Genomic DNA, 22,978 nt, shown 5'->3' on the forward strand with positions numbered 1-22,978 from the left:
TCTCAAATGACTGGGGGAATATATGAACAAATAAATGGGCAGTTTGGGGTTTCCTGTGTCTACAGTCTCTTTGCTCTTCAGCAGAGAATCCTACATAAAGATAATGCTTCTTGCTCTTCTTTCTGTTCTTCACAAGGCCTTGCCCAGAGCAAGTGCTCAATACTGTATCATTGACTGATTCCCATCAAAAGTAATCTTGATTGGAGAAATTTCAGATGCTTCTGATGGTATTAACCTGAGGGCTCTGAGTCCTAATAACCTAGATCCATAATCCATTTTCAAGCTTTATCCCTCACAGTTCCAGCCCCCAAATCCTTTAACATACTGTACTGCCTAGAGTTTTCTGACAAGATCTACACTTGAGTATCTCTGAGGTTTTGTTTGTACTGCTGTCTCTACCTAGAATGCCTTTCCCCTCTTTTGTCCAGTTAGAAAATACTGTTCAGGTCCTAAGTTTCAACTTAGTACCCCCTCATCAGGCAGACACCTACTGGACTTCACACTCACTACTATCAAGGTATTCTCTACACTAAATAGAGGTAAGTGTTTGAGTGTTGATCTCAGTGCTGTGAAGTCCTTGGAAACAGAACAATATCTCACTGAACTGTGCCTCTGTGTCTAGAACTTATTCTGCACCTGGAACATTGAAAGTATCAGTAGGAATGAACATGTGACCCTCAGCAGGACAAAAGCAGACCCGAGGGGGTCACCCACAATGACTGCAGCTTAGATTCTTTACCTTCAAAGCCATGTTCCAGAAAAGTTAGCCAACTCACACGTAGAAAGCAAATGACCATGTTCAAGAGTAAGTTTGTAGAGAAGGCAAAACAAGAGCTGAAGCCTCCAGACCCCAGCCTTGCACCTTTGCACTTGTCAGCCCAGGAGGGTCATTTATCTCCCTTCCTTGATCACTGGGAGTCATGTCTCCAGGGGCTGAGAGAAGGATCTGGCTACCTAAGATTCCTTATATTCCTTAGACTCCAGGTAACAAGTGGCTCCTCATCTTATCCAGATGTGTCTTCCCTGAGGCTGCTGCAGACAAATCTGATTTGCTTCCTCTCAATCATCTACAGGTTTCCCAAGTGGCGCTAGGGGTGAAGAATCCTGCTGGCAATGCAGGAGACATAAGAGATGCAGGTTCGATCCCTGGGTCAGGAAGGTCCCCTGGAGAAGGGCATGACAATCTATTCTAGTATTCTTGCCTGGAGAATCCCCTGAACAGAAGAACCTGATGGGCTACAGTCCATAGCATCGCAAAGAGTCAGACGCAACTGAAGTGACTTAGCACACATGCACATTTGTCTGTGAAATACAAATGTGCTCCACTGGTACACCAACAAGACCCATTGTCTGCCTCTGTGCAGAGGCCGATAATGTCAATTAGATGCCAAAACTCACTAACAGGTGTGCTGATTGCCTCTGCAAAATGATGTGCTGGAGCGACACGCCAAGTGGGAAATAGACAAGAAAGAACATTTGGTCCCTCCCCTCATCCCCAGCTCTGTTATTAGCTTTTCCATTCGGTCCTTGACTGCCATAAATTAACTCTCCGCTTCCCCCCTGCCCCTGCCATAGAAACGGAATCACAGTTGTGCTTCATCTGTGCGTTCTACACCAGTCACATTTCTGATATCGAAAGCCCTGCTCACTACTGCACCACGGCAGTGCTGACCCTGAGGTTTTTCTCTAACTCCCCTTCCCCCAGTCCTACCACCCCCACTCACAGCTCGCTGGGTGAGCTTCCTAAGGAGGAAAAGCTCTCAGTCTGTCATTTTCCTACTCAAAAGCCTTCGGTGACGTCCCATTGTCTGTTCAATCAAGTGTGTATTCTTCAGATGGGCACTCAAGAGTCTTCTCTCTGTAGGCCCCACACTATCTTGTGAAATCATCCTCCGCCACACATCAGCCCACCGTGAACTCTGTAATCTCCTTTTCACGTCTGCTTCTTCCAGCGAGCTTCTGTCCAGAATGCCTTTTCCTACAAACTCAGTCCAGTGAAAACTCTTCCTCCAGAGCCACTTCTGCCAAAAATACCTGCGTAGAGCACCTGAATCAGAATTGCTTCTTCTTCCCCCAAATCACAAAGTTATCAGTGTAGAATTACTAACTCTTGAGCATTTACAGCACAGGCCAGACACAGGTCAATTGCCTTATTTGTGTTAACTCCATTTCACTCTTACTCTCATTTCACAGATGGGGAAACTGAGTCTCTAAGAAGTGAAGCAACTGGTCCAAAGTCAGAGAGTGTTAAGAGGCAGAATCAAGTATTAAACCCAGTGTGAAAAGTAAAAGTGTTAGTCTCTCAGTTGTATCTGACTCTTTGAGACCCCATGGACTGTAACCCACCAGGCTCTTCTGTCCCAGGAATTCTCCAGGCAAGAGTATTGGAATGGGTAACCATTCCCTTCTCCAGGGCATCTTCTGACCCAGGGATCAAACCCCAGCCTTCTGCACTGCAGGCAGTTTCTTTACCATCTGAGCCACCAGGGAAGCCCCATTAAAGCCAGAGGGAGCGATTCCAGTGCATAGGCTCTGATGATACATAGTACACAGAGTGTGCTCACATCTTTAGGAGACTGTTTCTGATTGACATGTACATGAGGATTCATTTCTGGGACTCTCTCTAATTACCTCTAATATCTAATTCTGAGAGAACATGCTATTTTCACCTGTGTATGCATCCTGTTCAAAAGCAGAAGTTCAAAAATGCATGTTGTTAAATTTTTGAAGCCGTCCAATCTATCCTGGGGGGGGAGCATATCTATCCCTGGATCTACTTTTTATTTGAAGAGTGTTGCATGAAAATGTCGATTTAAATCCTCCTGGCTGGAGAAGGAAATGGCAACCCACTCCAGTATTCTTGCCTGGAAAATTCCACGGACAGAGGACCTCGGTGGGCTGTAGTCCATGGGGCCGCAGAGTGGGACGCGCCTGAGGAGACTGAGTACAGCTCATTCTTGTTTCAAGTGTATGACATAATGCGGTACGTGTGTATACTGTGAGATAATCACAAGGGGTTTAGTTATCATCACCACATACAGTTACATTGTAAGAACTTTAAAGATTTATTCTCTTAGCAACTTTCAAATATACAGTGTTATTAACTCTAAAAAAAAAAAAAATCCTCCTGGCATATAAGCTGGGATCAGTGATCATTTATATCTAAGGTCTATGGCTGGGAGCTGCAGGGGTGATTTATTTAATGCTTCCAGCCTGTGAAATCAAATGATGTCAGCCTATACTCATTAGGGCACCATCACCTTTGGTTTCTGCCTTCCAGGATCCTACTTGGAAAAAAAAAAAAAACTTTGTGCTTCCTTGCTGCCTTCTGAGATCTGACTTCCTTCCCCAAGTTCATAGGCACTCTGACAGGCCCTGCTGCTCACAGATGGAGCTGCAGAGAAGCCTGCCCAAAGATAATTTTCATTTCAAAGCTCAAACATGAAAAGCGCTCCCTTGCTGGGTAAATGAACCCACTGTTTTCCTGTTAAGTCAAGCTCTTTTGAAGGGAAGCTGGAGAAAGAAACTGGCAGAGGAATTGGGGAGAGAGGAAGTAGAAAATAAAACTTGGGTAGCTTTTTTTTTTTTTTTTTATCAACTTCAATATTTCAGCTAAGCTCAACTTGACTGAGTGAATGAACCATGTTTTCCTAAGATGCATTGAAAAGGGTAAATAGTGGAGAGGGCTTCTTTAACCATAAGGTCTGGTGTCTGGGACCCTTGATCTAATTGAAATGGCTAATTAAACTGTTTAATCCAGCACCTAGACCCCTGCAGTTGTTATTGCTGTTTAGTCACTCATTCGTGTCTGACTCTTCGCGACGCCATGGACTGCAGCACAATAGGTTTCCCTGTCCTTCACTATCTCCTGGAGTTTACTCAAACTCATGTCCATCGAGTTGGTGATGCCATTCAACCATCCCGTTCTCTGTTGTCCCCTTCTCTTCCTGCCTTCTATCTTTCCAAGCATGAGGGTCTTTTCCAATTAGTAGTTTGTATTGTAATCACTGGGGAGGTTCATAAACATCCATCTTCTTTTTGCAAAAAAATGGTACAAGTCCAACTTTCTGGAGCCCCAGTTCCATGAAGTAGTAGTTTTTGTAGTAGCTTTTCTACTTCTAGAAAACTGAAAATGAGGAAAAAAAAAAAAAAACTCTGGAAGGTTTTCATAGTGGGCAAGGGTCACATTCTCCCTCCCTCGAATTCCTCAGTATCCCTTAGGTCTGGGCCATCTTTTCTACAACAAGTAGAAGTGATTCTAATGTTTGAATGATTCATAGAACTCAGCTACTCAGTTACCTGGCTCTGAACAGCATTTTTCTTTTTTCTGAGAATATCTGCAAGTTTTAAGAAGACTCTTTGTAAAGTCTGGAGAAATGCGAGAGAGCAGAAGTGAAGTAAAGAACAATTTTCAGACCATGCAGCTGGTCATCCTCAGGCCCAGAAAACAGAAAGAGGGATCATCTTCACTATTACAGATAGTCTCTGAGACTCTACTCTGGTTTAAGTTCTGTGATTCTAGGATATACACTTCAAACTCCTCAGATCAACAACAAACTCCTTCCACTATCATTTGACTCTTTTCCTTGGTCTTATTAATTTATTATTATTTTTTTTAATTTGGGCATGCTCAGTTGCTCTGCAATATCCAACTCTTTGTGATTCTGCCAGGCTCCTCTGTCTATGGAATCTTCCAAGCAAGAATATTAGATCGGGTTGCCATTTTCTACTCCGGGGGATCTTCCCAACCCAAGGGATCAAACCCACATCTCCTGTGTCTCCTGCACTAGCAGGTGAATTCTCTACCACTGGGTAAACTGGGAAACTGGGGCTTAATAACAGGAGGCTCTAATCAGTTAAGAGCTTCAGAGAATGCTCTTGCTTTGAATGTTCTGACACAGTCACTGTTACCTATCTACCTCTTTATGGATTCAGCTGATTGAACCCATTCTTCCAATGGCAGATGTGAGCGTGCACATACAAACACATGCACACACACACACAGGTTGGCTGGAGTTGGACCATTGCCAAGAGTTAGGGTGGAGCTAGAATTAAACTCCTAATACCCAATGCATTTAACAGGGACCCTGGACTGGACCACTGGGAAACTCAATACTCCATTAGTTGTCCAGCTCTATTTTACTTCCTTTGATACCTAAATCTTAGTCTTGAGTGTTAAAAACAATCTGGATGGTTGCAAATAAGAGCAAGAGAGCAATGGTAAGACTTTCTTCCCTCCAGGAATAAATCCAGCTCTCTGCACTTCAATTTCACAGAAAAAAGTAAGAAAATGGAAGAAAAGAGTCAGAGAAAGAGATGTTTATACTCTAGGTCAGTGGACCAGTTCCCACCATAGTCTCTCTTAGTAGTTAGCATGTTAGTGTGAGTTTCTCAGTCAGGTCTGACTATTTTTGACCCCATGAACTGTAGCCTGCCAAGCTCTTCTATCTGTGGGATCCCCCAGGCAAGAATACTGGAGTGTGTTGCCATTTCCTTCTCCAGGGGATCTTCCTTACCTAGTGATCAAACCTGTGTCTTCTGCATTGCAGGCAGATTCTTTACCAGGGAAGCATCAATTATCGATGAGGCCTGATGTACTGAAGAGGAAGAAGGAAGACAAGTAGAGGTAGGGAGTTCACCTTCCTCCTGGATTGTTCATTAAATCTTCAGGCTTGGAGAGTACGGAAAAGAATGCTTCCTCCATGTGCCTTCCTGACACTACACTACTATTGCATTCACTAGGGAACTAGTCAGATCAGTGACTTGAAGACATCTGGTGACAGTCGTGTCCCTCTCTTTAGGGGCGTGATATGAGGGGAGATGAAAGAGTCGCAGAGAAGAAGGAAAATATATTGGCTGTAACTGTGACATAATGTTATATAGGAGAAAATAGGAAAACTGAAGGGACAAGAAGAATAATGGAAAGAATGTGTCTGAAGGCTCAGGATACAGTTTTCAAATGGGCAGGACACATACTGGTTCAAATATCACAGCCTCAGAGACAATTTGAAATAGTGGAAAAATCATAGGCTTTAGAGCAAAGGAGGACTGGTGGTTCTGAATGTGTGAGAAACATATTCCATTTTCCTTTTTCTGCTAATCAAAACAACAACAACAACAACAACTGGACATTATGTATAAGTCATTTAGTAGGAAACTCTGGAAGGTGGAGAAAGAAGGATGACTAGCTAGGGACCTCGAGGACAAAGCCCTACTCTTGGGTGGAGCCTCTGGCCATGATTCTGATTTCCACTCCTGCAATAACTGGGTTATATCTTCCTCCTCCTAGGCAGAGCTGTGGACACCAGGGGGTGGAGTTCTGTCATCTAGGTAACACACAAATTAAGCAGACCAGAATATCACTTTATAGACTGTAAGCACTAAATTTGATATTTAAACCACAAAAGGGAGCCTGAAAGTGAACTCTAAACCCAAACAAGTTTCCTACTCATTATGGACTAAATATTTGTGTATGCTGAAAGTTCACATGTTGAAACATGATCCCCCAATGTGATGGTATTAGAAGGTGGGGCAATTGTAAAGTAACTCGGCTTAGATGAGGTGATAAGGAGGGAGTCCTCCTGAATGGAATTAGTGCCCCTTGTTCAGTCCTGTCTGACTTTTTGGGACCCCATGGACTGAAGCACACCAGGCTTCCCAAACCTTCACTATCTCCCAGAGTTTGTTCAAACTCATGTCCACTGAGTAGGTGATGTTATCTAACCATCTCAACCTCTGCTGTCCCCTTCTCCTCTTACTCTCAATCTTTCCCAGCATCAGGGTCTTAGAAAAGCTGAAAGAGAGCTTGCTTCCTTTCTTTGTGCTCTGCCATGTTGAAGTTGGCAGTCTGCAACTCAGAAGAGGACTCTTGCCAGAATCCAGCTATGCTGACATCCTGATCTCAGACGTCCAGTCTCCAGAACTCTGAGAAATAAATTCTTGTTAATTTTAAGCAACTCAATTTATAGTATTTTGGTATAGAAGCCCAAGCTGATTAAGATTCTAATATAATAGAAGATTGAGATAGGAATTAGAGTCTTAAAATACTCAAAATGTGTCTATGATAGTTTCCAAAATATTCATTAAACCAAGAAACAGAAAAAATTCAACTTGAATGTGAAAAGATAATCAATAGATGCTAATACTAAGGTAACATAGATGCTGTAATTTCCATAGAAGGATTTAAGGATAGCTATAATTAAAACTGAGCTATTAGAAGCACTCCTTGAAACAACAGAAGCAAATTTCTGCAAAGAAATAGAGTGAAATGTTCCTGGGACATCAGTCTCTCAATTAATATCAGTGGAATTGAGAAAACATGTCAGTTTTGTCTCAACATATCCCTGAGTGGTCAGAAGAGTACAAGGTGCATATTATGTACAGTACAAGTGTCTTCCAAGTATATGACCACATGGCAAGGTTCTTAGAGTCTGCACCACAGTGAATTCTGAGGAACATTCCAGTTGTCTCTGGCTATTTTCTGAGCTTAACTTGTGCCCTCCTTTATGTCATCAGCTGTTTGAGGACAGAGATTGTATATTTACCTCTCTGTTGTCATCATCACTGTCAATATTTCTATACACATCCATTTTTTCTCAACCATAAAATATAAGGTTAAGGGTAAGATTTAATGAGGACAGGTGAGTCAGGACAAGTACGATGGGTTTATAACATGAAACTTATGGAGTTCAAGTGCCCTACTTGGAATTGTCTTGAGATTTACCCCAAGCAAACATACAGCTAGCAAACAATTCTTAGTAGAGGCCAGGAGATGCAGAAGACAAACTTCTCATTGTTCATTTTGCTGTAATTCTTTATGAAAACAGCATCAAAATGTTTACACAAGACCAACAATTCAGACTTCATCAATGTGGAAGATGGTGGGTTAGTGGGATGAGACCCACAAGCCTGGTTTTGAATCTTGGGTTTCGTTAATTTACTAGTCATGTGACTTTAGAAAAGTTGCTTCAACAGTCTAACCCCAGTTTCAGTATCTATTAAATGGAGCTGATATTAGTTCAAAGTTCCTAGGATTAGTGTGAGGAGTAGATGAGTGTAAGCCAAACAGTGTTAACTCTTGATCACATTCATTTAGCAGCTGTGAAGTATCTTAAGAAATGTCCTGCAGATAGTAAGCAGTACAAATAAGCCAAATAAGGAGTGTATATCTAGAATTCCACCTGGTATAAATCATATACCCACTAGGAATATATCTGGCATTTTTATATTCAGATGACAAGAATGCAAAACAGTTATTTGGCAAGAAAGGAAAAAGTAATTTGAAAGGGACCAGCTCTTTTAAATAGAGGAAAATGATAAATAATCATCAGGAAAAGACAAAGGTGAGGTTTTTTTTTTTTTTATTATCTGTCTTAAGTGAAAATTAGAAGAAAGACCCCAAGTTTCCAGAACAAATCTATTTCTCATCTCCTGTGTTAGAGAAAGAGAATTCAGCTGGCAGGATTGTAATTCAGACTACATAATTAGATGTTGAATGATAATTAATCTTGGACCCAGAATCAGCTCCCTGCCAGCATGTTTCCTTTCTCTGTTCCAGTTCTCCATAGCCCAGACTCCCTCCCAACCTCAAACCCAAAACCACTAATTTTAGTTTGGCTTAATTAATTTCCCCTCCAAAGTCTCACCTATTGCCTTTCTCTTTGTTAAGCCTCTATTGAATTTCACCACTGATTATGTTTGTTTCCTGAGAGCCTCAAGGAAGGACGATAACTGTGTAATTTCTCACCCTTTGCAACAATCTTCAAGGACATGGAAGAGAGCCCCTCCCCTTTTTCATTATTGCTAAAAATATGCACAAAACTGACATCAGGCACATGTACACAGTTTGTAAAGGACTGCCAAGAACAAAACCCAAAGGAATGAACATGGTTTTATAAGTTCTATTTTGGGTGAACAAGGCTAAACATGCTTCACTGGTTCCCACCATCACTAATGACACCTAAATTATTCTTGGTCAAGTACTTGCCGATCGATCCTCAAGTGCGTCACATAAAGGAGACAGAAATAACCAGATTTGGAGACTGATTGGAAACGAGTTGAGAGTTACCCCAGGCTTTTTTGCCAGGTTAAATACTGTAGGCATTCTCTGAGAAGGGTAACACTGGAAGGGAGGCTAATTTGAGGGGAAAAACATTAATGGATTTAGTTTTGGAAATGTTGAGTTTGAGTTGCCTTTGGGACTTTAATAATCTTATCCTCAATTTCTTTTCTTTACAGCAAAGCTCCTTGAAAGAGATATTTATATGCACTGTCTTTGGTTAGGGTTCACTGAAGGAGACTGCAGGGATTTGGGGGGTATTTGTGTGGAAATGACTTATTAGGAAGTATTTATCAGCCAGATTCCCACAGGGGGTACTTTGGCTCAGTCCCCCAAGGAGCTACAGAGATGGTATAAGCTACAACGGTCACCCAGAGTGTCCAAAATGGGAGATGGGCAATGAAACCCCAACTTTTACTTTTTCATTTTCCCTATTTGAAATGTTTTCCTTTTAGATTTTTTTGTAAGGCTGTGTATTTGTGCGTGCTGAGTCGCTTCAGTCACGTCCAGCTCTTTTCAACCCTACAGACTGTAGCCCGCCAGGCTCCTCTGTCCGTGGGACTCTGCAGGCAGCAATGCTGGCGTGAGTGGCCATGCCCTCCTCCAGGGGATCTTCCTGACCCAGAGACTGAACTGGCGTGGTTCCTTAAGACTCAGATCTCTACTTAAATGTCATTTTCTCACTGGCTCCCAAACCTAAGACTTCTCCCACTGCGCCCCCCATCACCACCATCTCCACGTTCACCCTCCAGCCATCACCTCTTCCCCCGGCCACTATACCCTTGCCACTTCCGTTGCCCCCGCTGCCAGCAGCTCCGCCAGTGCTACTACCGCCCTCGTCACCATGCTCACCATCATTGTCGCCACGCTCCCGACATCCCCATCATCGCCGCCGACACACGCATCATCACCACCACTACCAGAAGACCCCTGCTGCTGGTCCCCCGACTCTGCTTCAATCCTCCTCCTGGCACTTTGCACTGCGTGTTGATGGATTACATATCAGAGACTGGTTTCAAGCTGCCCATCCCCTCATTATTAAATGCAGCCTCCTTGAGAAGGAGGACTCATTTGAAGCCGTATCACCCATGTTTCCAGAAAGCCTACCGCATGGTAGGCATAAAAATGGATCCACTGGTTTGTGGTTTAAAGAATATCCAGTTAGGAACTGGATAAAGATGAAATCACTATGGAGGAGCAAACTGGGAGAAGTGAGGAGGAAGTTGAAGTAAGAGCCCAGGGAGAAAGCCAAGTTACCCAGGGACAGGGAAACCTCTCATCGTGATGCTGAAGATGAGGGCGTGTTTTCAGACCTGACAGCCTTCATCTTCTCTGTGAATTAAGAGGTACCTTAATTTTTGTCTATCCTAACCTGACATAAGCTCATTCAATACAGTCTAGGGAAGAGCATATTATCAAGGGTGGAACAGATCACTAGCCCAGGTTGGATGCATGAGACAAGTGCTCGGGGCTGGTGCATTGGGAAGACCCAGAGGGATGGGGTGGGGAGGGAGGTGGGAGGGGGGATCAGGATGGGGAACACATGTAAATCCATGGCTGATTCATGTCAATGTATGACAAAAACCACTACAATATTGTAAAGTAATTAGCCTCCAACTAATAAAAATAAATGGGAAAAAAATAAAATTAAAATTTAAAATTAAAAAAATACAGTCTAGGGTAGTTTTTACAGTCTCTATTGGTTTCATTTAAAAATCTCATTATATAAGCTTATCAATTAATCCAGTGTGCTTCATTCATGTTTGACATAAAATGCCTTTATGCCATTTTATGTGCTTGAAACTGGGAATTTAGTGGGAGAATGAGATCCCAAATGGAGTCCTGGTGTTGCCAGTATCCTGGTCTAATTAGCTACAGGAAGCCCTCCCAGAAGACAGTAGGAGAGAAGCAGGTAAAGAAACTTCTCTAAAGGCCTCACACCCTGACTTTGGCATCAGTACAGACTTTTATTGTTATCACATGAAATTAAAAGACACTTGCTCCTTCGAAGAAAGCTATGACAGACCTAGAAAGCATTTTAAAAAGCAAAGACATGACTTTGCCAATAGGTTCATTGAGTCAAAGCCATGATTTTTCCAGTAGTCAAGTATGGATGTGAGAGTTGGACCATAAAGAAGGCTGACTGCTGAAGAACTGATGCTTTTGAAATGTGGTACTGGAAAAGACTTGGGAGTCCCTTGGACTGCAAGATCAAACCAGTCAATCCTAAAGGAAATCAATACTGAATATTCATTAGAAGGACTGATGCTGAAGCTGAAACTCCAATATTTCGGCCACCTGATGCAAAGAACTGACTCATCTGAAAAGACCCTGATGCTTGGAAAGATTGAGGGCAGGAGGAGAAGGGACAACTGAGGATGAGATGGTTGGGTGGCATCACTGACTCAATGGATATGAGTTTGAGCAAACTCTTGGAGATAGTGAAGGACGGAGAAGCCTGGGGTGCTGCAGTCAGACACAACTCAGCAACTGAACAACAACAGCAATATTTGATCCCAAGAAGTTACATATTTTGGAGTGAAGACTTTTAGTCATTGACCTGAATGCCCCCTCCTAGAGATCAAGTGGTCTCAGACCAATGATCCCTTGCTTCTGAGCCTCAGTTCCTTTGAGTCTAAATGCCTGGTGGGGTAAGCTGGCCTCCATGGCCCCTTCTGGCTGTTGGATCCTTATAGCTCCACACACTTTCTACAAAAGAGAAAACAGGTTCAGGGACATGACATAACTTTCCCAGAGCGACACAGCTCCTGAACAGTGTTAGAGTTTAAAGTCCAGACCTGCCCAGCTCTGACACCAGCCTCTGACCCTCCTGGCCATGCTACCTTCCATCTACCCAGCCACCTCTAGGGCTTCAAGCAGAGAATTCCATAGAGTGACAGCTCTGGGTGTTCATTTCCAGGCTGAGTCTGTGGTCCAGATGGAGAACGGTCCCCTGGACTGTGTCCCTGCACTGATGTGCTCAAGCCTCTCTCCTAAGCTCTGCAGACTCTGCATTCCAGTGAAATTTACCTGGCTCTCCATTCCAGGCACTGGGGTCATTGCTTATATGTGAGTGACAGTGAAAGGCGCTCAGTCATGCCTGACTCTTTGCAACCCCATGGACTATAGGTGGTAGCTTAGTAGCTAAGTTGTGTCCAACTCTTGTGACCCCATGGACTGTAGCCTGGCAGGCTCCTCTGTCCATGGGATTTTCCAGGCAAGAATACTGAAGTTGGTTGCCATTTCCTCCTCCAGGGGATCTTCCCAACCCAGGAATTGAACCCAGGTAATCTGCACTGCAAGCAGAGTCTTTACCAACTGAGCTATGAGGGAAGTCCAAGAATACTGGAGTGGGTAACCTATCCCTTTTCCAGTAGTGCTTGTATACAAATTGTCAAATGATTCAATGACCCAGGAAGAGAAAGTCAGGGGAAGTGGCAAAGGGATAAAGGAAATTATTGAATGAACATAGCACCGGATTAGACATAGTTTCAGAGCACACCTGACTTCACTCCAACCTGCTGCTTTGTGGGTGGATGCGCAAGGCCATTCCCCTCTCTATGCCTCTGTGTTCTTCCTATAAATAGGAAGAGCATTATCAACCTCACAAAATTATAATATGAATTAGAGGAGGGAAAAAAGCTTACATATAACATCTTATAGGTGTTTGATAAATAGTGATCATTTTTATTTTCCTCTGAACTGAGCAAGGGGTGCTCATTTTAAATGGTAGGAGTGCAATGAGCTATTTGCTATTCTGAGCAGATGGACATCTTTAGACAGATGGAAGAATCTTTCTGGGGTACAACATTTCTCCTTGGCACCCAGGGTCTACAGGGTACCATGGCACCACCCAGGCTGGTGATACTGTTGCCATGGTGATGGAGTTCCATGCTTAGTCTAGCTCTGATCATCCTGAACACAGAGGATGCAGGTCAACAGCTCTTTGTTCGGAATGGAAATAAAGCTGCTCATGATGAGGAAGGCATGGGATGATCAACAACCTCAGGACTGGCACAAGTCTGAGGTGTGTCTAAAAGCGTGTCTCAGTGTGTCTAAAGCAACTCACTTAACTTTAGTAGAACTTGGTTTCTTCCTTTGTAAGGGGAAAATGCTAAACATTTCCTCAAAGTGTTGTTGAAAAATTGAATTAGGTTGTGCATTTGATATCACCAAGGATGATGCCTATTACATCGGTTCAGTTCAGCTCAATCACTCAGTCATGTCCGACTCTTTGTGAACCCATGGACTGCAGCATGCCAGGCCTCCCTGTCCATCACCAACTCCTGGAGCCTACCCAAACTCATGTCCATTGAGTTGGTGATGCCATCCAACCATCTCATCCTCTGTCATCCCCTTCTCCTCCTGCCCTCAATCTTTCCCAGCATCAGGGTCTTTTCCAATGAGTCCTCTCTTCACATCAGGTAGCCAAAGTATTGGAGTTTCAGCTTCAGCATCAGTCCTTCCATGAACACTCAGGACTGATCTCCTCTAGGTGACCCTAATTGAATGCCGGTTCTCTTCTCCTTCTCCTGTTACTTTCAGGGAGATGAGAAGGGAAAAGGCGGATGAGACTGAAGTAACTTGGAAAGAAAGATGGAGGAGGAGAGAGGAAGAGGGTGAGGAACCTGAAGAGAAAGGACAATAAGCATACCTGGAGCAAAATCATAGCCCCCAGTGTGTGCACCTGAAGCGCTGCTGTTTCAGCTCATTTGCATTCATAGTCACCAGTCTCCACTCTATTTGTTTACCATCCCTGCAGTAACAAATCACCAAGGCGCTGGCTTAAAGGACCACAAATTCATTATGTTTCTTTTCTGAAGGTCAGTAGTTTAAAAATGTGCCAACAGGGCACATTCCTTCCCAGGCTATAGGAGAGAATCCATTTCCTGGGCTTTCCAGCTCTTAGAGGCCAGCTTCATTCTTTGCTTTGCAACCTGCTATACCACCCCGCCCCTGAAGCCTCACTCCAAACTGCTTTCTCTGCTGGCCGTATCTCCTTCTCTGACTCTGACTCTCTCACTCCCCTTTTCCTATTCTTTTTTAAATTTAATTTTTAGTTTGTATTGGAGTACGAAAGTGAATGTATTCTGTACTTCTGTGTCTCTTTTTCTGTTTTGCGTATAGGGTTATCATTACCATCTTTCTAAATTACATATATATGTGTTAGTATGCTGTAATGTTCTACAGAACAGACTTTTGAACTCTGTGGGAGAAGGTGAGGGTGGGATGTTTCAAAAGAACAGCATGTATATTATCTAGGGTGAAACAGATCACCAGCCCAGGTGGGATGCATGAGACAAGTGCTCGGGCCTGGTGCACTGGGAAGACCCAGAGGAATCGGGTGGAGAGGGAGGTGGGAGGGGGGATCGGGATGGGGAATACGTGTAAATCTATGGCTGATTCATATCAATGTATGACAAAACCCACTGAAATGTTGTGAAGTAATTAGCCTCCAACTAATAAAAAAAAAAAGAAAGTGAATGTGTTAGTTGCTCAGTCATGTCCGACTCTCTGCAACCCCATGGACTGTAGCCCACCAGGCTCCTCTGTCCATGGGATTCTCCAGGCAAGAATACTGGAGAGGGTAGCCATTCCCTTCTCCAAGGGATCTTCCCAACCCAGGGATCAAACCTGGGTCTCCTGCATTGCAGGCAGACTCTTTACCATCTGAGCCACCAGGGAAGCCTCTGTTTATAATGTTGTGTTGGCTTCAGGTGTAGAGGACAGTGATTCAGTTATTCATATACACATACCCATTCTTTTGTCAGCGATTCTCCCCATGTAGCTCATTACAGAATACTGAGCAGAGTTCCCTATGCTATACACTAGGTTCTTGTTCATTATCTATCTTATATGTAGCTGTGTCTATTTGCCAGTCCCAGTCTCCCAATTTATCCTACCCCTTGCCTGCATTTTCCCTTTGGTTACCAATGAAGAAGTTGAAGTAACAGGTCCTGTACTACGCTTGGTCACTCAGTCGTGTCTGACTTTGCAGCCCACCAGGCTCTTCTGTCCATGGGGATTCTCCAGGTAAGAATACTGGAGTGAGTGGCCATTCCCTCCTCCAGGGAATCTTCTCAAACCAGGGATCAAACCCAGGTGTCCCACATCTCAAGCACATTTTTTACCATCTGAGCCACAAGGGAAGCCCAAGAGTACTGGATTGGGTAGCCTATGCCTTCTCCCCTGAGCCAGGGGTCTTCTGCATTGCAGGTGGATTCTTTACCAATGAAGCCAAAACCACCAAGTAAGAAGTTGCAGAGCCAACAGAGGTGCCCACATCTTGAAATTCTGAGTCAGAGCTCCTCCCTAACTACAACCACCGTGCAATGCCTCCCTAGGGGTACATCCCTCTTCACTTATAAAAGTCCTCAGGGACACATTGGGTCTACCTGGATAATCCACGATTATCCCTCATCTCAAAATCTTTAACTCATCTGCAAAGTCTTTTTGATGATGTAGGGTTATATGCTCACAGGTTTTCAGGAACTAGGATGTGGATTCTTTTTTTGTGTGTGTGTGAGATCATTATTCTACCTACAACATCCGCACAGACTGTAAGGTGAGTATTATCATTGCTCCCTTTTAAAGGTTAAACAATTATAATAATAAAAATATGGCTCAGAAAAATTAAAAATTCTCCAAAGATCACCCATCCGTAAGTGAAAGAGCAAGTGTTCAAACAACACTCTGTATGTCTCTGTAGCATTTGTGCTTTCCGTAGAGTATACTGAAAAGACTCAGTTTCCTCTAAATCCAAGACAACTGTGTTAGATGATCTCTGATGGCCACCTTCTGTCTGATAGTCTATGATCCTCTGCTCAGGAATAAAGAAAAAGCAAAAGCTTAGTTCCAGACTGATGACCTGTTGATTTCTCTTTTCTGGCTCTCAAGGGGGAAAGTGAGATCCTGGAGCTCCCACAACAGAAAGTGATGCAAGACTTTAGAAAAATGCAGAACAAGCCCAGCTCCTATCTATGTGACCTTGGAATACTAAACACAAAATCTGCTTAAGATGCTGAAATAATCTCCCATAGGGCTTCTCTCCTGGCAACCCAACAGTCAAAATCAATGACAATCACGTTGGCGTTTTGCTAATTGAACCAAACAGGAGGTAACTGGTCTTGAGAAATCCTATAATGAAGTAATTAGTTACTCCATCAGTAAACAGAAATAATAATCACAGATTGTTAAAGCTGAAAATAAACTTTCTGATGATAGATGGGGGACCTACAGCCCAAAAGGGTCCAACACCTGATACAGCTGTTAGCAAAGGAGCTGGAACAGACACCCAGGTTTCCGGGCTGCTGATCTAGTATTCTTTCCACAGGACCATCAATGCCTGCAAGTCTGAACAAGAATAGGTGGTTTCCATGTAGACCGGAGCATCAGGAAGGAAGTGATATATTGTAAATGCATGACATCCTTTACTGCTGCTGAGGGCCAGACGGCAGAAAAACCTAGAGTCTATGTACAGCTGGGGAGAGCCTTTGGGTCCCATGCATCCATTCACATACCATCTGAAGCGCTCACCAGCCCACTCAGCTCTCAAGGACTATTTATTTCTTTTATATTTTTAATTATAAAAATAGTGGATCACAGTCGTTGTTCAGTCACTCAGTCGTGTCCAACTCTTTGTGACCCCATGGACTGCAGCACATCAGGCTTCCTTGTCCTTCACCATCTCCTGGAACTTGCTCAAACTCACCCCATTGAGTCAGTGATGCCATCCACCCATCTCACCCTCTGTCATCCCCTTCTCCTCCTGCCTTCAATCTTGCCCAGCATCAGTGTCTTTTCCAATGGGTCAGTGCTTCACATGTGAGTCAAGGTATTGGAGCTTCATCTTTAGTATCAGTCCTTCCAATGAATACTTAGGACTGATTTCCTTTAGGATGGACTGGTTGGATGTCCTTGCAGTCCAAGGGACTCTCAAGAGTCTTCTCCAACACCACAGTTCAAAAGTATCATTTCAGTGCTCAGCTATTTTTATGGTCCAACTCTCACATTCATACATGACTACTGGAAAAACCGCAGCTTGGACTACATGGACCCCTGTCGGCAAAGTAAGGTCTCTGCTTTTTAATACGCTATCTAGGTTGGTCATTGTTTTTCTTCCAAGGAGCAAGTGTCTTTTAATTTCATGGCTGCAGTCACCATCTGCAGTGATTTTGGAGCCCCCCAAAATAGTCTCTTACTGTTTCCATTATTTCCCCATCTATTTGCCATGAAGTGATGGGACCTGATGCCATGATCTTTGTTTTTTGAATGTTGAGTTTTAAGCCAGCTTTCTCATTCTCCTTGTTCACCTTCATCAACAGACTCTTTAGTTCCTCTTCACTGTCTGTCATAAGGCTGGTGTCGTCTGCATATCTGAGGTTACTGATATTTTTCCTGGCAATCTCGACTCCAGTTTCTACTTCATCCAGCCTGGCATTTCACATGTTATACTTTGTGTATAAGTTAAATAAGCAGAGTGACAATATACAGCCTTGAGGTACTCCTTTCCCGATTTGGAACCAATCTGTTTCATGTCCGGTTCTAACTGTTGCTTCTTGTCCTGCATACAGATTTCTCAAGTGGCAGATAAGGTGGTCTGGTATTCCCATTCTTGAAGAATTTTCCACAGTTTGTTGTGATCCACACAGTCAAAGCCTTTGGCATGGTCAATGAAGCAGAAGTAGATGTTTTTTTCTGGAATTCTCTTGATTTTCTGTGATCCAATGGATGTAAGCAATTTGATCTCTGATTCCTCTGCCTTTTCTAAATCCAGCTTGAACATCTGGAAGTTCTCAGTTCTCATACTGTTGAAGCCTAGCTTGAAGAATGTTGAGCATTACTTTGCTAGCATGTGAGATGAGCGTAATTGTGTGGTAGTTTAAACATTCTTTAGCACTGCCTTTCTTTGGGATTGGAATGAAAACTGACCTTTTCCAGTTCTGTGGCCACTGCTAAGTTTTCCGAATTTGTTGGCATATTGAGTGCAGCACTTCAACAGCATCATCTTTTAGGATTTGAAATAACTCAACTGGAATTCCATCATCTCCACTAGTTTTGTTTGTAGTGATGCCTCCTAAGACCCACTTGACTTCACACTCCAGGATGTCTGGCTCTAGGTGAGTGATCATACCAATATTGCGGTTACCTGTGTCATGAATAACTTTTTTGTTCTGTGTATTCTTGCCACCTCTTCTTAATATCTTCTGCTTCTGTTAGGCCCATACCATTTTTTTCCTTTATTGTGTCCATCTTTGCAGGAAATGTTCCCTTGGTATCTCTAATTTTCTTGAAGAGATCTCCAGTCTTTTCCATTCTATTGTTTTCCTCTATTTCTTTGCATTGATCATTGAGGAAGGATTTCTTATCTCTCCTTGTTATCCCTTGGAACTCTGCATTCAGACGGATGTATTATAACTTCTCTCCTTTGCCTTTTGCTCCTCTCCTTTGTTCAGCTATTTGTAAGGTTCAGACAACCATTTTGGCTTTTTGCATTTCTTATTCTTGGGGATGGTTTTGATCACAGCCACCATACAATGTTATGAACCTCCATCTATAGTTCTTTAGGCACTCTATCTATCAGATATAATCCCTTGAATCTCTTTTTCACTTCTATTGTATATTCATAAGGGATTTGATTTATGTCATACCTCAATGGCCTAGTGGTTTTCCCTACTTTCTTCAATTTAAGTCTGAATTTGACAATAAGGAGTTCATGATCTGAGCCACAGTCAGCTCATTTTTGCTGACTGTATAGAACTTTTCCATCTTTGTCTGCCAAGAATACAATCAATTAGATTTTGGTATTGACCATGTGATGTTCATGTGTAGAGTCTTTTCTTGTATTGTCGGAAGAGGGTGTTTGCTGACCAGTGTATTCTCTTGGCAAAATTCGCTTAGCATTTGCCCTGCTTAATTTTGTACTCCAAGGACAAACTTGCCTGTTACTCCAGGTATCTCTTCACTTCCTACTTTGCATTCCATTCCCCTACTATGAAAAGGACATCTTTTTTTTTTTTTTTTTATTAGTTCTAGAAGGGCTTGTAGGTCTTCATAGAAGCATTCAACTTCAGCTTCTTTCACATTAGTGATTGGGATATAGACTTGGATTACTGTAATATTGAATGGTTTGCCATGGAAATGAACAGAGATAATTCTGTCATTTTTGAGATTGCACCCAAGTACTGCATTTGGGGGGCTTCCCTTGTGGCTCAGCTGGTAAAGAATCTGCCTGCAATGCAGGAGACCTGGATTCTATCCCTGGGTTGGGAAGATCCCCTGGAGAAGGGAAAGGCTACCCACTCCAGTATTCTGGCCTGGAGAATTCCATGGACTGTATAGTCCATGGGGTCACAAAGAGTTGGACATGACGGAGCAACTTTGACTCACTCACTCACTCATTGCATTTTGGACTCTTTTGTAGAACTATGACAGCTACTTGGAACATTTTTAAGTAAAAGTAGAAATAAATCCTCTGTCATGAATTATCACATTTAATCCACTAATATTATGGAGAGTTTTTTTTCAACATTTTCCTTCTCTACGTCAACTCAACAATTCTTTGTAGAAACACACTCCCTGTCTTTGTATAACAATAATAAACATCATTGTGACGGAATGGGCCTCTGCCCACTCCCCCCACACCTCTAAATGAATATAATGAGCACGAGTGATCTTTGCCTGGGCCACTGTGATTAGTTCAAGCGTGGCCATGTGAACCAAGGCCACCCACAGAAGACCTCTCTAGGGCTCTGTTAGAGCTATTGGGAAGGGGCTCCTTACTATGAAGTATGAGGTCTCTGCATCAGGTTGGCCCTGGAGTCTCATTTTATTGTGGGTAAAAGTTACCTGCCTGACAGTAAGTCAAACAGAGTTTGGGGGAGAGAGTGAAAGGAGAGATGGAGAGAGAAGGACAGAGGAGGGAAGGAAGAAAGGAGGGGGGGAATGGTGAAGGAGAGAAAGAATCCTGAGATCTTCATTTTATTCAGATGCTTCAGCCTAAACTTGTGTAAAGCTAGCTTTGCCCAGTAAATTTCCTGGTTTTTATGATCCAATAAATTCTCTTTAATTAAGTCGATTTGATTGTCTGTCCCTTACAGTTAAAAGAAAGCTGAATGAGACCACAGTTGGCATCTGGTTGGTGTGTTCAAGTGTCAGGTGCCAAACATGAAACTGGCTACTTGAGGGTGAAAGCCCCCATGCCCCAAAGCAAAGATGGAAAATCCTGGTGTGAACATGGTCTGTATGTAGATATGTCATGATATACACACAACTTTGTGCCGTGCTCTTCTCACTTAACACAATTGTAGTGATAATGACAATAGCTTGTAATGATTGCCCACTGAGAATTATGGATTCTGTATTTTCCTGGCATTCTTCCTTTTATCACCCAGCTCTGTTAGGTACGTGCTATTATAGTCAGCATTTGCAGGTCTAAAGAAGCTGAAAAACATGCTTACATGCAAATAGTTAAAGAGGATTTAAACCCTATTGCTCTGATCCAGAATAAGAATTCTTCACTACTGTTTATGCTTTTTTCTATTTCATCACCCTGTTCCTATGGATTGCTTTTTCTTTGTGGTGGTGTTGTTATTTAATCACTAAGTCATGTCCAACTCTTTTGAAACCCCATGGACTGTAGCCCACCAGACTCCTCTGTCCATGGGATTTTCCAGGCAAGAATGCTGAGTGGACTGTCATTTCCTTCTCCAGGAGAATCTTTTTGACCCAGGGACAGAACCTGCATCTTCTGCATTAGCAGGTGAGTTCTTTACTACTGGACCACTAAGGAATCCCAGTGTAAACATTTTTAATAGCATACTGTTCAGCTGAAAACAGGTAACTATTTTCCTTTTGGGCAAAGGACATGAATGAAGACATAACAAATGATCCGTCCATATAAATGAAGACATAACAAGAGATCTGTCCAGACTGCTGAGACATGGTTTGAATTTTGGTAGCAAAAATGTTGATCTGACCAGGGAAAGTTGGCAACCTGTTCCTTCCACCTCACTGGAAGTGTGTACCAGTTCCCTCCACCTCACTCCCAGTGGCCCTGCATGGATAATAAAACTCACTGTAACAGCAGAGAGGGGCTTTACTGCTGGAGATACAGAAGGAAGCTTGCCACTCAACAAGGGTGTGTTTATACCTGCTCTGTATGACTGTGGCTATAACAGCGAAATAAACAATAGAAATTCTTGTCCTCTTAAAGCATTCATTCTGCTTGGGGGAGAGTACTTCAATCAATAAATCAAACAAAACAGGGTCTTCCCTGTTGGTCCAGTGGTTAACACTTTGCACCCCCAAACCTGGGGGCACACGTTCTATCCCTGGTCGGGGAACTAGGATCTTGCATACTGCCGGGCACGCCCAAACTCTATACCCATTAATATGTCCTCTACTCCCAACCCTTTTAACACTTGCTAACTTAAAAGAAAAAAAAACTTAAAAAAATCAAACATACAATATAAAAGAGGTTGATAGGTGTTAAAAGGAAACATGATAAGAAAGTAGGAAAGGTTGCTACTGAATGGAATCATCAGGAGAAGCCTTGAGTGTGGAGGTAACATTAGAGCAAGGACTTGAAGGTTTCAAGGGACTAAGTCATGCAGAAAAGAGCGTTCCTGGAATGTGTGAAAGCAAGCACAATGGCTCAGAAGCTAGAGAATATCTCATGTGCTGGAGACTCAGGAGCCCAGGTGGCAGGAATAGAGCAGATAAGGAGAAGGTTCGAGAGCATATGAGGTCAGAGCAGATGGGGTCAGGAACAGACATTGCAGAGCACTGTACGCTGTGCTATGTTAAGCACTTCGGTGTTCACTTTGAACCAGATGAAAGGCCATTTGAACAGAGGGGCAGAATAATCTGACCTCAAGTTTAATGGTGTCCCCCTGGTCCGTGTGTGAGGAATAGATGGTGATGGGCAAACCAGAAGCAAAGGGACCACTTAAGAGAGATGAATGATAGTAGCTTGTGCTGCAGTGATGAGTGCAAATGTGTTGAGAAGTGATCTAGCCCTGGATGTGTTGAACACAGAAGAGAAAGGATCTGCTGATGGCTTTTATGTGGGCTGAGGTAGCAGAGGATCCAAGGATGCTTCACGTACACAAACATCCCCCTAGGTAATCTCTGTTTGGATGGTTGGAAAGTCAAAGTGGACCTTGTCCCTGGAAGAAAGAGATGGGTGGTCACAGATGGTCCCTGCCACTCCCCTGCTGCCTTTAATGAAATGTGAGGTGTTTTTTATTTAATCCAGGGACATGGAAGATTGATGCATATACACTATTGGCACTACGCATAAAACAGATGACTAATGAGGACCTCCTGTATAGCACAGGAAACTCTACTTAATGCTCTGTGCTGGCTTAAATGGGGAGGAAGTCCAAAAGGGAAGGGATATACATATGTGTATGGCTGATTTGTTTTCTTGTACAGGAGGATCTAAGACAACATTGCCAAGCAACTATACTCCAATAAAGATTAATTTAAAATAAGGAAACAAACAAAGCAACAGTAATTGGCTTTTCCAGTACAGAACTGGTCATTTCAAATCGTTGTAGGATTGTTGATCTTTAAAAACGTGCCTTTTCTTAGAATGTTCTAGGTGAGTTCTACTTTTTTGCCGGTCCATTTCTAAATCATGTTCTGCCAAGTATTCTTCTGTTCTATGCACTTTGTGGTAGTGAACAGTGGAATAACTTAAATATCAAGGAAGTGTTTAAAAAGTTGACATAAATTGCAGAATATAAAGAAGAAGTATTTATATTAAATCTTAATGTTATAGTAAACCAATACATAGTGGGATATATGGGAAGATCTTACATGAATACAATGATTTTAATAGTAGATGTCAAAGTGGGGGAGATTATGAATGCTCTTTTTAATTTTTCTTTAATGAGCTTCTGTTACTTTTTTATT

This window comes from Cervus canadensis, chromosome 26 (assembly GCF_019320065.1).
Source record: "Cervus canadensis isolate Bull #8, Minnesota chromosome 26, ASM1932006v1, whole genome shotgun sequence".
NCBI lineage: Eukaryota > Metazoa > Chordata > Mammalia > Artiodactyla > Cervidae > Cervus > Cervus canadensis.